The sequence below is a fragment of the Furipterus horrens genome, unplaced genomic scaffold, assembly GCF_987537825.1.
Source record: "Furipterus horrens unplaced genomic scaffold, mFurHor1.1.pri manual_scaffold_6, whole genome shotgun sequence".
NCBI classification, from domain to species: Eukaryota; Metazoa; Chordata; class Mammalia; order Chiroptera; family Furipteridae; genus Furipterus; species Furipterus horrens.
In genome coordinates, this window is record NW_028327176.1 from 89010111 (window position 1) to 89021376 (window position 11266).

The 11266-nt window shown below is 41.9% G+C and overlaps 1 pseudogene; it reads left to right on the forward strand.

The window, feature by feature from the left end:
- The first annotated feature begins 9178 nt into the window (after positions 1–9178).
- On the forward strand, positions 9179–10899 carry LOC150006888 (ornithine decarboxylase pseudogene; annotated as a pseudogene).
- The last annotated feature ends 367 nt before the right edge of the window (positions 10900–11266 follow it).

Genomic DNA, 11266 nt, shown 5'->3' on the forward strand with positions numbered 1-11266 from the left:
ATAAGACTTAACAGCAGAAATCCGCAAATAATGTAAATTTATATAACTATTAAATAAACAATTCTTTTTCTTTTCGCTAAACTCTGGTATTGAGAGTTATAATTCTGGCGGCGGGCAATCTGGCCCATAACTAAACAGCCTGTGGGTTCTCTTTCATTGTTTCTACCTCCAGATACCGGCCTAACAAATTTGAATGGCTCACCCCCAGAGCATAGCATTTTCTTTACCCGAATGATGAGAGACTGTACTCACTGGGTTCCAAATGGCTGGTAATGGAGGGAAAAGAGGGGGGAGTGGTGGGTGGTTGGGACAGAGAGTGGAGAGAAATGCTGGCGAGCTCTGAGGAGAGGGAAAGGGAACATGTGCCCTAATGGGTCCCTGGGGTCCTGCAACCTCCCGGAGGAGAGGGATAGGATGTGGTCAGGCCAAAGCTGAAAGGGGAGGGAGAAGGAACAGGCAGAGAACCTGGGACCATTTGCCATTACACATGAGAAAGTTGTCAAGGTCAGTGTGAATTTGAAAATTCAAATGTCTCATATTCTGGCCAATGGTGTTGGTTATCAAGAGAATATTGAGGCCGGGCAATAGTGGAGAAGAAAATTAGCTTTATTAACTTTACCTGGGACCCTATTTGAAGGATCCGGAGGTTCTGACAGAAACAACCCAAGGGGGAGTCCTTCTGAGGTAAGGATTGATGTGCTCCCATGGCACTGAGAGTAATGACCCAGAGGGTGAGCTTGAGAAGAAATGAATCAGAAGGGTTAAAAGGTGTCCCCACTTAAGATGCTGATTCTATGAGGTGCAAAGGTCCCCATCAAACTGTCCACGGGGCAGGCATCCCCAGCCACTGCTGGAAGTTAAATGAGATGCAAGGCCACAAGGAAGACCAATCTATGCCTAGGATTTTCGAGCAGAGCCACATTAGGCTCAGGAACAAGACAGTCAACCTGACAAGAGACTCACCCAATGAGAGGAACCTGACTAGTCCGTGTCCAGTGTGGGTGGAGAACAGGCCACGGCAAAAGGTCTGGAGGCAGAGGTCATTAGACAGGCAGATATCTCAAGCAAGGTGCGAGAGGAGGGTGTCATAGGGATCCGAGGGGCAGGGGCAGGGGGTGAGTCTGGGATGTGCTGCCAGAGCCCACGGCTCCCCTGGTTGCAAGCTGCTGTTGACCGCTCTCGGAGCCCCTCCCAGGTTTCAGCACCAAAATGCCAGGGCAGCCTTGCTCTGAGAAACCACCTGGAGACCACTCTGGGTGCAGGCAACAGGTTTATTAAGGGAAAAGGGAAGGAAGTGGAGGGGAGAGGCAACCCCCAGACCGACTCAAGGGCCCATAGGAACAGAGGGAATAGGAAGCAAGGGAATGGAGAACAGGGAATGGAGAATCCGGGTCCTCCTTGTGAGCCCGTAGGAGTTCCATCCACACTTCTGCAGGCACCATTTTTATACTTGCCAACCACACATTTCGGTGAGGGTGAGTTTGTTTATCAACATATTCAGTATGTCATTTGCATGTCACCCCTCCCACAACCAAGTTAATTAACATATCAGGCAGCCTATCCTCTGGGTGCCCAGGTCAGGATCCAGGTTGATTAGCATATGTCAAACGTCCAGGTGTGCATTCTAGCTGCTTCCATGTTCTGACAGCAATGTTCTCTGGACACGGCCTTTGGGAAGGTATTCTTTGCTTCTCAGTTTGATGTTCATTTCCTTATGTTTTCTATTTCTTCCTGTAGTTTTGACCCCTATATCTTTGCAGGAATTTGGTCATGTTATCTAAAATTGCAGACATTGGCATAGAGTTGATTATAACAAATTTTCTTTTCATTAAAAAATACCTGTATATATAACTATTTCTCCTTTTAATTCTGAATTTCCTACATTTTCCTTAACAGTCTTTTTTAAAATCTTTTTATTTTTAAATGTAATTTTTTACTTTATTTATTTTTTGAGAGAGGGGAAGGGAGAGAGAGAGAAACATGAATGTGTGGTTGCCTTTTGCGCACCCCCAGCTGAGGACCCAGCCCACAACCTTAGGTGTGTGACCTGACTGGGAATCGAACCAGTAACCATTTGGTTCACAGGCCAATGCTCAAACCACAGAGCCACACCAGCCAGGGCTTCCTTAACAGTCTTTCCAGAGGTCTATTAATTAACCTCTTTAAACTTTCCATTGACTCAAAAGTTGATTTTGTTTATCTTCCTTACTTTTTCCTGTTTTATTGAAATCTGCCCTATCTTTGTTACTTACATATTATTTTGCTGTTTTTCTGCTTTTCTAGTCTCTTAACGGAAATAATGAGCTCATTTATTTTCAGGCTTCCTTTTCCTAGTAAATTGGTTTAAAAGCTAGACGTTTCCTTCTATGAACTGCTTTTCATATACAGACTTTTCACATCCCCCATCATTTACATTTTCAGTCCTATGGTTATTTCATTGCATGTTTTAGGTATATGAAAATAATTAATTTATCCCTTTTACTTGACTTAGAATTCAATTGCATTATGGCCAAAGAAAAAAATCTATGTGATATCAATTAATCTGAACATGCTAAGGCTTCCTTTGTGGCTTACTAAATGTTGTTTTCAACAATGTTCCATGTGTGCTTGAAAATCTTATGTACATTATGCTCTCTTTGCTGGTTGTAGAAATCTCCATGTAACTAATTATTTGAGCCTTGCAAGTATTATTTAGATCATCTATAGCTCTGTTTATTTTCTCTTTGCTTCACTCTTAGTTTTTGAGGATATGTTCAAATCTTCAGCTAAAATTTTAGATTTCCCATTTTTAGAGTTTCTCTACATATTTCTGCCATTTGTTGCTCTTATATTTTGAAGTTTTATTTTCAGGGGCATGTGTGTTCCTGATTATTATACTTTTTCTTTTGCTTTTAATTCCTTTTGGCAGGCACTAAATTTGTTATGTCAGCTATATTTGTTTCAGATCTGCCTTAAGTGTCTTGTCACATTATTTCAACTTTTCTATATATTTTTTTATGTTTGACTTTTTAAAAAAAATTATTTGTTTGTTTGTTTATTTATTTTCAGAGAGAAGGGAAAGGAGAAAGAGAGGGAGAGAAACATCACTGTGTGGTTGCCTCTCACAGCATTAAAAAAAAAATTTTTATTGTATTTTTTCCATAACCACAGAGTCCCTTTATATTCCTGTGCCCCCAGCAATCACTACACTGTTATTTATGTCCATGAATCTCTTCTCCTTTTTGCTCAATTCCTCCACTCTTTTGCCTCCCCACCCACTAGCTGTCATCCTGCTCTCCATCTATGAGTCCGTCTCCATTTTCCTTGTTAGTTCATTAGATTCCACATATGAGTGAAATATTATGGTATTTGTCTTTCTCCGATTGGTTTATTTCACTTAGGATAACATTCTCCAAGTCCAACCATATTGTTGCAGCTTTAAAATTGTTTCTTTTTTATGGCCGAATGGTATTCCATTGTGTAAGTGACCCATAGTTGTTTTATCCACTCATTTATTGATGGACATTTGGGTTTCTTCTGTATCTTAAAAAATGCTGCAATGAACATAGGAGTGCTTAGGTTCTTTTGAATTAGCGTTTGGGGTTCATTCAGGTATATTCCCAGAAGTGGGATTGCTGGGTAGAAAAACAGGTCCATTTTAAATTTTTTGAGGTATCTCAATACTGAGTTCCACAGTGGCTTCACCAATCTGCATTCACACCAATAGTGCAAAAGGATTCCTCCTTCTCCACATCCTCACCAGCACGTTTGTTGACTTTTTGTGATAGCCATTTTGGCAGGTGTGAGATAGTATCTCATTGTCGTTTTAATGTGCATTTCTCTGATGACCGGCAACATTGAGCATCTTTTCATATGTCTATTGGCCATTTGTATGTCCTCCTTAGACAAGTGTCTATTCAAAGCCCTTTGCCCATTTTTAACTGGGTTGTTTGTTTTTTGGGGTGTTGGATTTTGTAAGTTCTTTATCAGTTTTGGATGTTAATCCCATTCTGTGGGTTGTCTTTTTATTTGGTTGATGATTTCCTTTGCTGTACAAACACTTTTTAGTTTGAATTGTCCCATTTCTTTATTTTTTCTTTTGTTTCCCTTGCCTGGGGAGATATATCCAATAAAAAATTGCTATAAGCAATGTCTGAGATTTTGTTGCCTATGTTTCGTTCTACAATTTTTATGTTTTCAGATCTAGTATTTAAATCTTTAATCCATTTTGAGTTTATTCTGGTGTATGGTGTAAGAAGGTGGTCTAGTTTCTTTTGGGCGGGGCGTGTACCAGTCCAGTTCTCCTAACACCATTTGTGGAAGAGATTATCTTTATTCCATTGTATACTCTTGCCTCCTTTGTCAAATATTAATTGACCATAAAGACATGGGTTTATTTCTGGGCTCTATTCTGTTTCATTGAGCTATGTGTCTGTTCTTATGCCAGTACCATGATGTTTTGATTACTATGGCCTTATAGTATAGTTTCCTATTAGGTAATGTGATTCCTCTTTGTTCTTCTTTCTCAGGATTGCTGTTGCTTGTGGTTCCATATAAATTTTTGAAATATTTGTTCTAGTTCCATGAAATTCCTCAGAATCTTGATAAGAATGGCATTGAATCAACAGATTGTTTTAGACATTTTAATGATGTTAATTCATCCTATCCATGGACACAGTATGGGCTTCTACTTATTTGTATCTTCTTCAGTTTCTTTCTTTGGTGTCTTAAAATTTTCTCAGTAGAGGTCTTTTACATCTTTGGTTAGGTTTATTCATAGGTATTTTATTCTTTTGAAGCAATTGTGAATGGGATTGTTTCCTTAATCTCCCTTTCTGTTAGTTTGTTATTGGCATATAAAAAATGCAACTGATTTCTGGATATTTATTTTGTATTGTGCTACTCTATTGAATTCGTTTTTCAGCTCTAGTAATTCTTGGTGGAATCTTTAGAGTTCTTTATGTACAGTATTGTCATCTGCAAATAAAGACAGTTTTACTATTTCCTTTCCAATTTGGATGCCAGTTATTTCTTCTTCTTGTCTGATTGCTGTGCCTGGGATTTCCAGTATTATGTTGAATAGAGAGATGGAAGATGACAATCCTGTCTTGTTCCCAATCTTAGGGGGCATGCTTCTAGTTTTTTCCCAATGAATATGATGCTGGCAATGGGTTTGCCGCTTATGGCCTTTATTAATCCCGCTTTGCTCAGTTTTTTAAAAAAATCATAAATGTGTGTTGGATTTTATCAAATGCTTTTTCTGTATCTATTGACATGATCATGTGGTGTTTATATTTCATTTTGTTTATGTGGTGAATCCCATTTATTGATTTGCAAATGTTGTATCATCCTTGCTTTCCTGGAATAAATCCCACTTGATCATGGTGTACGATCTCTTTGATGCATTGCTGTACATGGTTTGCTAATATTTTGTGGAGGATTTTAGTATGTATGTTTATCAGGGATACTGGCATATAATTTTCTTTCTTTGTGGTGTTCTTATCTGGTTTTGAAATTAAGATAATGCTGGCCTTGTAAAATGACTTTGGGAGACATCCCTCCTCTTGAAGTTTATGAAATAGTTTGAGAAAGAGAGGTGTTAGTTTTTCTCAAAATGTTTGATAAAATTCATCTGTGAAGCCATCTGGTCCATAGCTTTTGTTTGTTGGGAGTGTTTTTTATTTTTTATTGCTACTTCTATTTCACTAGGTGTAATCTGCCTATTCAGATTTTCGGTTCTTCCTGATTTAGTTTTGGAAGATTGTATGTTTCTAGGAATTTATCCATTTCATCCAGGTTGTCCAGTTTTTTGACATATATTTGTTCATAATATTTTCTTATAATCCTTTGTATTTCTTTGGCATCAGTTGTTATTTCTCCTCTTTCATTACTGATCTTATTTATTTGGGTCCTTTCTCTTTTTTTTCTTCATGAGCCTGGTTAAAGGTTTGTCAATCTTGTTTATCTTTTCAAAGAATCAGCTCTAGGGTTTATTGATCTTGTGTACCACTTTTTATACTCTATTTCCTTTATTTCTGTTCTGAGTTTTTAAAAATATGCTTCATTGATAATGGTGTTACAATTGTCCCAATTTCTTTTCCCTTTGTTCCCTTCTACCCAGTGACCCTTGCTCCTTCCAGTTGTCCCCTGAACCTTAGCCCATGCCCATTGGGTGTGTATATAGTTCTTCTCAACATCTTCCTTTCTACTTCACTCCCTCCTACTATGCTTCTTAATTCCTGTACCATCTCCCTCCCTTTCCCCCATTCCCCCTCCCCGCTGACCTCTCCCCAATGTGTTTCCCATACCTATAATTCTTTTCCACTTTCATTGTTTACTTAGTTTGCCTTTGTTTCAATTCCCTAGCTTCTGTTGTTGGTTGTTGTGATACAGTTTTCATTTTAATGTTTATAGTTTTGATCCTCTTTCTCCTAAACAAGTCCCTTTATCATTTCATATAACAGTGGTTTGGATCTGATGAACTCCTTCAGTGTTACTTTGCCCTGGAAGCACTTTCTCTGCCCTTCTATTCTGAATGACAGCTTGCTGGATAGAGTAATCATGGTTGTAGGTTTCTGCTTTACATTACTTTGAATAGTTCTTGCCAGTCCCTTCTTGCCTGCAGAGTTTCTTTTGAAAAATCAGCTGAGTCTTATTGGGACCCCTTTGTATGTAATTCTCTTCTTTCTTTCTGCTTTTAAGATTCTCTCTTTATCCTTAATTTTTGACATTTTGATTATAATGTGTCTTGGTGTGGTTCTCCCTGGGCCCAGTTTATTTGGAACTCTCTGTGCTTCCTGGACCTGTAAGTCTTTCCTTCCCCAAATTAGGGAAGTTCTGCTTCATTATTTTTTCACATAATTTTTCAATTTATAGTTTTTCTTCACCTTCTGGCAACCCTATGATTTGGATGTTGGACCACTTATAGCTGTCCCATAGGTTTCTGAGCCTCTCCTCATTTTCCTCACTTTTCATTTCCTCTTTCTGCACTGGTTGACTGTTTATTCCTTTCCTATGTTCCAATTTGTTGATTTGATCCCTGGTTTTCTTTTCCTCACCACTAGATTTGTATGTGTTTTCATTCATTTCAGCAGGACTAGCCTTCATTCCTTCCCCGTCATTTTAAAGTTCTGCTGTTAGGTCTCTAAGCATTCATATAACCAAAGTTCTGAACTGTGCCTCAGAAATATTTCCTATCTGATGTTTCATTAGATTAGATATTTGCTGTCTGGTCAGCTGGGTCACTGGGATCTCTATCATGATCTGTGCCATCCTGATTGTTTTTTTTTTTTATTTAAATAATTTATTTATTTGTTTGTTTTATTTTTAGAAAGAGGGGAAAGGAGAAAGAAAGGGATAGAAACATGACTGTATGGTTGCCTCTCATTTGTGCCCCCAACTGGGGACCTGATGTGCAACCTAGTAATGTGCCCTGACTGGGAATCGAACAAGCGACACCTGGCTCAATCCACTGAGTCACAGCAGCCAGGGCCCCCATCCTGACTGTTTTGTGTTTACCTTTGCTTCCTGGGCTGGGCTTTCACACCTCCTATGCTATAGGGGGTGGAGCCCCGTGCACTTGTCACTACTGGGCGACCCTTCTCAGTGTGCTGTGGCATTTTGTGTGGAGGCAGGGGTCCAAGATGGATTTCTACCGTTCACTCTCCGCTGAGAGACTGGGAGCCTCCTGATCTGTCCCCACTCCCTCCAACCCTCACAGTCTGAGGCAATGAGAGTCTGCCTTCCCTGGCATTGGAATCTCGAGCTGATGGGTCTAGTCTGCCAGTGGGGGTGCTCCCCAGGCGCTTCTCACCTCCCTTAAATACAGGTGTCTGTGCTTACCACTGTCCTGCTGCCATCACTGCAGCTGCCACCGAAAGCACAGCTGGACTTCTCCACCCTGGCTTCGCCCCTCCTACTCGTCCAGATGAGCACCACCTGTTTATAACTTCATATGTTGGACTTCCATGTAGCTTTATTTTCTGGAACTTCTGGTTATTTCTGGTTTTGCGGTAGTTGTATTCCTTCTTAGTTGTGGAGGGAGATGGAGCATGTCAGTCTTGGCCTCCATCTTGGCCGGAAGTCTCTGTTCTGATTTTTATTATTTCCTTCCTTCTAGTCACTTGGACTTTGTTGTTCTTCTTCAAGTTCCTTTAAGTGTGATGTTAGATTGTTTATTTGAGTTTTACCTCTTTGTTTGTTTGTTTGCTTTTTAGATAGGCCTGTAATGCTATGAATTCCCCTCTCATGGTTGCTTTCCCAGTGTCCCACAGATTTTGGGTTCTTGTGTCCTCATTTTTATTTGTTTCAAGGTATCTTTTGATTTCTTCCTAGATCTTGTTGTTCACCCATTCATTGTTTAATAACATGTTATTTACTTCCATGTGTCCTGGCTGGTTTGGCTCAGTGGATTGAGCGTCGGCCTGCGAGCTAAGTGTCGCTGGTTCGATCTTCCAGTCAGGGCACATCAGAGAAGGAAAACTCTGACTCCAAAAAACCTCCGCTGCCTTGCGGCATACCTCTTCAGGGGAAAGGCTAAGGGAGTAAACCCCGACAGAAAATCCGGAGCCAGAGTCCCTAAGGCGGTTTGACGTTGTAGTCAACACTGGCAACTCCTGCGGCGCACCTGAAACCAAGCTGTATTGACTCCGTCTTTCCCTTGGACCCTTCAGCTGCGAAGAGAGGGGGGGTCTGCTGCATGGGCAACAGCAGACCCTCCATATCACCCTGCCCAGGCTCTGTAGCTTCAGCTTCACTGGAGAGGACACTCCAGCGTCATCGCAAGATGTCGATTCAACACGGGAGGAGACAGATACCGTGTCACTCCCGAGTCAGACTGCACAACCATTCTCGGCGGTGCAGATAGACTCTTAAGAAGCTACACCATTGTCTCTCGAGACGGACGGCTGGCGACGACAACGACTTCCATGTATTTGCATGTTTTACAGTGTTCTTTTTGTAATTGATTTCTAGTTTCACAGCATTGTGGTCAGAGAAGATGCTTAAATTTATTGAGACTTTTTGTGTCCTAACATGTGGTCTATCCTAGAAAACATTTCATGTGCACTTGAAAAGTATGTATATACTTTGGGGTGAAATACTCTGAAGATATCAATTAAGTCTATTTGATCTAGTGTGTCCATTAAGGCTACTGTCTTCTTGTTGATTTTCTGCCTGGAAGATCTACCCATTAAAGTCAATGGGGGTCAGTCCCCTCAGCCTCCGTGGCTGCTGCCCCTCTGCTGCCGCCCCTCTGCCAGCACTCCAGTGCCAGCTCGGGTGGGCAGTCCTCCGTGGGAAGGAGCGAGGTGGGGGGCAGGCACTGACGTAGGCAGCCATTGTTCCTGTGCTCTCGGCAGCTGTGGCAGCTTTTCCATGGGGTCGGCTTGAGGTGCCCCTGGGCTCGAAGGACATTGCCACTGTGTACCAGAGCATGCCTGTCTCCGCGGGACTAGGAACTCGTGGAGAAAGAGCTGGCAATCATTTCTTTAAAGTCCATCTTTGTTTTTCTTTTTGTTGTGTCTCAGACGAACATCCAGGAACCAAGGAAGTGTTAGCGATGAAGAGTTTGGCTGCCATTTCCTCGATGAAGGCTTTACTGTCAAAGACATTCTGGACCAAAAATTTAATGAAGTTTCTTCTTCCGATGACAAAGATGCTTTCTATGCTATGGACCTGGGGGACATTCTGAAGAAACACCTGAAATGGTTAAAAGCTCTTCCTCGGGTCACCCCCTTCTATCCAGCCAAGTGCAATGACAGCAGAACCATAGTGAAGACCCTCGCTGCCACCGGGACGGGATTTGACTGTGCCAGCAAGACTGAAATACAGTTGGTGCAGAGTCTTGGGGTGTCTCCAGAGAGGATTATCATGCAAATCCTTGTAAACAAGTATCTCAGATTAAATACACTGCCAATAATGGAGTCCAGATGATGACTTTCCATAAGCCGAGCTGATGAAAGTGGTCAGGGCACATCCAAAGACAAAGTTGGTTTTGCGGATCACCGCTGACGATTCCAAAGCAGTCTGTCATCTCAGTGTTAAATTTGGTACCACTCTCAAAACCAGCCGGCTGCTTTTGGAACAGGCAAAAGATCTAAACATTGATGTCATTGGTGTCAGCTTCCGCATGGGAAGCGGCTGCACTGACCCCAGGACCGTGCAGACCATCTCCGATGCACGCTGTGTCTTTGACATGGGAGCTGAGGTTGGTTTCAGCATGTATCTGCTGGATCCTGGTGGTGGCTTTCCTAAATCTGAGGACATAAAGCTTAAAGTTGAAGAGATCGCCTGTGTCATCAACCCAGCCCTGGACAACTATTTTCCACCGGACTCGGGAGTGACAGTCATAGCAGAGCCAGGCAGATACTATGTTGCATCAGCTTTCACACTTGCCCTTAATATCATTGCCAAAAAACTCATACAAAAGGAACAGACAGGCTCTGATGATGAACACGAGTCTAGTGAAAAAACCTTTATGTATTACTTGAATAATGGAGTATATGGATCATTTAATTGCGTCCTCTATGATCATGTACACGTGAAGCCCCTTCTGCAGAAGAGGCCCAAACCAGATGAGAAGTACTATTCACCCAGCATATGGGGACCCACATGTGATGATCTCCATCACTTTGTAGAGCACCGTGCCTTGCCCGAGATGCAGGTGAGGGACTGGATGCTCTTTGAAAACATGGGCGCTTACACCATTGCTGCTGCTTCCACATTCAGTGGATTCCAGCGGCTGACCATCTACTACGTGATGTCGGGGCTGACATGGCAACTGATGCAGCAAGTTCAGAGCCACGACTTCCCACTGCCATGGAGAAGCAGAACGTCAGTGCCCTGCCTGTATCCCGTGCTTGGGAGAGTGGGATGGAGCGTCACCTGGCGGCCTGTGCCTCAGCACGTATTAACATGTAGATGCCGTTCCTGTAGCTGTCCCTGTGAGGTAGCTTGCGTTAAGGGATTGGAGGGGATCACTTAACTTAACTATTGCTAGTTTGGAAATGTCTTTGTAAGTAGGGTTAGCACAGATGGAACATTATGGAAGGCTAAGAGATGGGGCCACATTTATGTGTGTTCCTATGGAAACTTTAAATATTTGTTTTATATGGATTTTTACTCAGTTTTCAAAAGCTACTAGAGTGCCCCTCAGCTGCCAAGCAAGCATTTATAGCTTGTACATTGGCAGAATGGGCCAGATGCTTAGTGTTGTGACTTGTTTTAAAAATAAAGTACCTTGAAAATTAGGCATTGGGATTTTTTTTTCCCCTGGGATGAATGCCAC